The sequence below is a fragment of the Armigeres subalbatus genome, chromosome 3 (assembly GCF_024139115.2).
Source record: "Armigeres subalbatus isolate Guangzhou_Male chromosome 3, GZ_Asu_2, whole genome shotgun sequence".
In the NCBI taxonomy this organism is placed as follows: Eukaryota; Metazoa; Arthropoda; class Insecta; order Diptera; family Culicidae; genus Armigeres; species Armigeres subalbatus.
The window spans coordinates 405,994,419-406,000,535 of NC_085141.1; positions in this window are offsets into that span (position 1 = coordinate 405,994,419).

Sequence of the window (6,117 nt, forward strand, 5' to 3'; positions counted from 1 at the left end):
CGGATTGTCTGGTTCCTGCAGCGGACAACAAATGCATTTTGGAACTAACAAATTCCTGCTGAGAACATTGAAATTCACGCGAGCGGATTTGCCTCCGTCATGCAAACTAACCAAGTCTTTCGGATTGCTTCTCCGGTCTTCCCATACACAAACCCACTCATATCGGTATGGCCCTGCGCCGGCAAATCTATTGTATTTTGGGAATGAACGAATTTCAGTTGAAAACAATAAAATAAATCACCGGTCAAGCCATGCGCCACTTTTTCACCCCATGAATCATCTTGGTGCGATTTGACTATTTCTTGCACCACCCAGGAAAACCGAGCGCCACTTTGCCACCCCTTCCTCAATATTAGTGCGGTATGCTCCATTTGTTCACTTCTTGAAAAACCTGGTCAAACCACAAACCATTTTGTCGCCCCATCCACCATTTTGGTGTGGTAAGCTCGATTTGGCAATTTCATGCACCACCCGATCAATCACCCTTTTCTACATCTTGGTGCGGTTTGCTTCATTTGGCCACTTCATGCACCACCCGGTCAAGCCGTGCTCCACTTTGCCACCATCCACCATTAACCATCTTGGTGCGACTTGACTATTTCTTGCGTCACCCGGTCAAGCCTTGTGTCATTTTGTCACCCGGGCCAACCGTGCACCACTTTGCAACCCCATTCACCCTGTTGGTGAGGTATGCTCGATTTGACCATTTTATGCACCACCCGAGCAAACATGCACTACTTTTCCACGTTATCAACCATCTTGATACGTTATGCTAGTTTTGGCTGTATCATGCACGCCCCGGTCAAGCCGTACGCCACTTTGCCACCCCTTCCTGCAACTTGGTGCGGTTGCTCCATTTGGCAATTTTATGCATCTCCTGGTCGAACCGTTGACCACTTTACCCCCCATCTATCATCTTAGTGCGATTTGTCCGATATGGCCGTTTCATGCACCACTAGGTCAAACCGTGCGCCACTTTGCAGTCTCTTCCTCCATCTTGGTGCGGTTTGCTCCATTTGACCAATTTTTGCACCATCAGGTCAAAATGTGGATCACTTTGCCACCTAATCCACCATCTTGGTGCGATTTGCTTCATTTGGCCAATCTATGCACCACCCGGTCAAATTGCCACCCCATCCATCATCATGGTGCGACTTACCCGATTTGGCCATTTCATGCACCACCTGGTCAAGCCGTGTGCCACTTTGCCACCCCTTCCTCCATCTTGGTGGGGTTTGCTCCATTTCGCCACTTTATGCACCACCCGGTCAAGCCGTGCGTCACTTTGCCATCCTTCTCGCTATCTTTGTGCGGTTTACTTCACCACCCGGTCAAACCGCGGACCACTTTGCCACCCCATCCATCATCATGGTGCGATTTGCATGATTCGGACATTTCATGCCCCACCTGGTCAAGCCGTGTGCCACTTTACCACCCCTTCCTCCATCTTGGTGGGGTATGTTCCATTTCGCCACTTCATGTACCACCCGGTCAAACCGCGGACCACTTGCCACTACATTCACAGTCTTGTTGTGGTATGCTTCGTCTGCCCATTTCATGCACCACCTGGTCAAACTGTGCACCACTTTGCCACTACATCAACTATCTTGGTGCGATATGCTCCACTTGGTCAAACTGTGCACCACTTTGCCACATCAACCAGCATCTTGGCGTGGTATGCTTCTTCTGGCCTTTTCATGCACCACCTGGTCAAACTGTGCACCTTTTTGCCACTCCATCCACCGTCTTGGTGTGGTATGCTTCGTCTGGCCATTTTATCCACCACCTGGTCAAACTATGCACAACTTTGCCCCCTCGTCCACCATCTTGGTATGGTGTGCGCCACCTAGTCATTTCAAGCACCACCTGGCCACTTTGCCACCCCATTCACCATCTCGGTGCACCTTGCTCTGTTTGGCCATTTCTTGCATCACCTTGTTAGACCGTGGGCTACTTTGCCATACCATTCATCATCTTGGTGCGCCTTGCTGTTTGGCCATATCATGCACCTCCTGGTTAGACCGTGCGCCACTTTGCCACTCCATTCACCATTTTCGTGCTGCATGCGCCACCTTTCCATATCATGCATTACTTAGACCGTGCGCCAATTTGCCACACCAGTCACCATCATGGTGCGCCTTGCTCTATTTGGCCATATCATGTACCTCCTGGCGCACCACTAAGTCACCCTTTTCACCTTCTTCGTGCTGCATGTGCCACCTTTCCATTTCATGCACCACCTGGTTAGACCGTGGGCCATTTCGCCACCCCATTCACCATATTCGTGTTGCATGCGCCACCTTGCCATTAAATGCACCAACTAGTAAGACCGTGCACCACTTTGCCATCCAATTCACCATCTCAGTGCGCCTTGCTCTGTTTGGCTATATCATGCATCACCTGATCAAAACGTGCCATCCCATCCACCATCTCGATGCTGGATGCGCCACCGTGCAGAACCATGCACCACTTTGCCATCCCATCCACCATCTCGGTGCTCCATGCGCCACCCTGCAGAACCATGCACCATCTGGTCAAACCGTACACCACTTTGCCATCCCGTCCACCATCTTGGTGCTATATGCGCCACCGTGCAGAACCATGCACCATCTGGTCAAACCGTGCACCACTTTGCCATCTCATCCACCATATTCGTGCAGCATGCGCCACTCTGCAGAACCATGCACCATCTGGTCAAACCGTGCACCACTTTGCCATCCCATCCACCATCTCGGTGCTGCATGCGCCACTGTGCAGAACCATGCACCATCTGGTCTAACCGTGCACCACTTTGCCATCCCATCCACCATCTCGGTGCTGCATGCGCCACCCTGCAGAACCATGCACCTTCTGGTCCAACCGTGCACCACTTTGCCTTCTCATCCACCATCTTGGTGCTGCATGCGCCACCGTGCAGAACCATGCACCATCTGGTCCAACCGTGCACCACTTTGCCATCCCATCCACCATCTCGGTGCTGGATGCGCCACCCTGCAGAACCATGCACCACTTTGCCATCCCATCCACCATCTCGGTGCTGCATGCGCCACCCTGCAGAACCATGCACCATCTGGTCAAACCGTGCACCACTTTGCTATCTCATCCACCATCTTGGTGCTACATGCGCCACCGTGCAGAACCATGCACCATCTGGTCAAACCGTGCACCACTTTGCCATCCCATCCACCATCTTGGTGCTACATGCGTCACCGTGCAGAACCATGCACCATCTGGTCAAACCGTGCATAACTTTGCCATGCCATCCACCATCTCGGTGCTGGATGCGCCACCGTGCAGAACCATGCACCACTTTGCCATCCCATCCACCATCTTGGTGCAGCATGCGCCACCCTGCAGAACCATGCACCATATGGTCAAACCGTGCACCACTTTGCCATCCCGTCCACCATCTTGGTGCTGCATGCGCCACCCTGCAGAACCATGCACCACTTTGCCATCCCGTCCACCACCGCCACCGTGCAGAACCATGCACCATCTGGGCCAACCGTGCACCACTTTGCCATCCCATCCACCATCTCGGTGCTGCATGCGCCACCGTGCAGAACCATGTACCATCTGGTCCAACCGTGCACCACTTTGCAATCCCATTCACCATCTCGGTGCTGCATGCGCCACCAAGTAGAACCATGCACCATCTGGTCAAACCTTACACCACTTTGCCATCCCATCCACCATCTCGGTGCTGCATGCGCCACCGAGTAGAACCATGCACCATCTGGTCAAACCTTACACCACTTTGCCATCCCGTCCACCATCTTGGTGCTGCATGCGCCACCCTGCAGAACCATGCACCATCTGGTCAAACCGTGCACCACTTTGCCATCCTATCCACCATCTCGGTGCTGCATGCGCCACCGTGCAGAACCATGCACCATCTGGTCAAACCGTGCACCACTTTGCCATCCCATCCACCATCTTGGTGCTACATGCGCCACCGTGCAGAACCATGCACCATCTGGTCAAACCGTGCACAACTTTGCCATACCATCCACCATCTCGGTGCTGCATGCGCCACCGTGCAGAACCATGTACCATCTGGTCCAACCGTGCACCACTTTGCAATCCCATTCACCATCTCGGTGCTGCATGCGCCACCGAGTAGAACCATGCACCATCTGGTCAAACCTTACACCACTTTGCCATCCCGTCCACCATCTTGGTGCTGCATGCGCCACCCTGCAGAACCATGCACCATATGGTCAAACCGTGCACCACTTTGCCATCCCGTCCACCATCTTGGTGCTGCATGCGCCACCCTGCAGAACCATGCACCACTTTGCCATCCCGTCCACCACCGCCACCGTGCAGAACCATGCACCATCTGGGCCAACCGTGCACCACTTTGCCATCCCATCCACCATCTTGGTGCTGCATGCGCCACCGTGCAAAATCATGCACCATCTGGTCAAACCGTGCACCACTTTGCCATCCCATTCACCATCTGGGTGCTGCATGCGCCACCGTGCAGAACCATGCACCATCTGGTCCAACCGTGCACCACTTTGCCATCCCATCCACCATCTCGGTGCTGCATGCGCCACCGAGTAGAACCATGCACCATCTGGTCAAACCTTACACCACTTTGCCATCCCGTCCACCATCTTGGTGCTGCATGCGCCACCCTGCAGAACCATGCACCATCTGGTCAAACTGTGCACCACTTTGCCATCCTATCCACCATCTCGGTGCTGCATGCGCCACCGTGCAGAACCATGCACCATCTGGTCAAACCGTGCACCACTTTGCTATCCCATCCACCATCTTGGTGCTACATGCGCCACCGTGCAGAACCATGCACCATCTGGTCAAACCGTGCACCACTTTGCCATCCCATCCACCATCTCGGTGCTACATGCGTCACCGTGCAGAACCATGCACCATCTGGTCAAACCGTGCACAACTTTGCCATACCATCCACCATCTCGGTGCTGGATGCGCCACCGTGCAGAACCATGCACCACTTTGCCATCCCATCCACCATCTTGGTGCAGCATGCGCCACCCTGCAGAACCATGCACCATCTGGTCAAACCGTGCACCACTTTGCCATCCCATCCACCATCTCGGTGCTGCATGCGCCACCGTGCAGAACCATGCACCATCTGGTCAAACCTTACACCACTTTGCCATCCCGTCCACCATCTTGGTGCTGCATGCGCCACCCTGCAGAACCATGCACCATCTGGTCCAACCGTGCACCACTTTGCCATCCCATCCACTATCTTGGTGCTGCATGCGCCACCCTGTAGAACCGTGCACCATCTGGTCAAACCTTACACCACTTTGCCATCCCGTCCACCATCTTGGTGCTGCATGCGCCACCCTGTAGAACCGTGCACCATCTGGTCAAACCGTGCACCACTTTGCCATCCCGTCCACCATCTTGGTGCTGCATGCGCCACCCTGCAGAACCATGCACCACTTTGCCATGCCATCCACCATCTCGGTGCTGCATGCGCCACCGTGCAGAACCATGCACCATCTGGTCCAACCATGCACCACTTTGTCATCTCATCCACCATCTTGATGCTGCATGTTTCATCTTACCATTTCATGCACCTTGTTGCTACGTTCGCACGTGGGTAAACTTTGAACTCATTTCTATCACACGACTTAATATCCAACATGTAATTTCCTGTGATGAAGACACAATCCCTGTGTCGGAACGTGGCACAATATACATTTTGCGTAACTCATCCAAGGCTGCGTAGCCTTTCTTTAAATTTAATATTTTTTTTTACACATATCTTAAACTATTTTATTATTCCCGATACACTCCTCGGGTAATTTTTTTAAAATTATTTTTTTATAGAAGGGGGGGCAAGTGCCCCCCCTTGCCCCCCCCTGTGCACGCCAGTGGTTTGTCTGCAAACTACGTTGCATTACGTAAGATTGTAGAAGATAAACGTCCATTTTTAGTGTTTTTATCTGAAACTCATATAGTCGACATTGAAGCATTTGATCAGTATAGCATTCCGGGTTATAGTGTAGCTGCTTGTTTATCACATCCTAGACACACTGGCGGTTTTGCTATTTATGTCAAAGAATCAGTTCAGTTCAAGCTTCAATTAAACGAAGTTTGTTATGGAAACTGGTT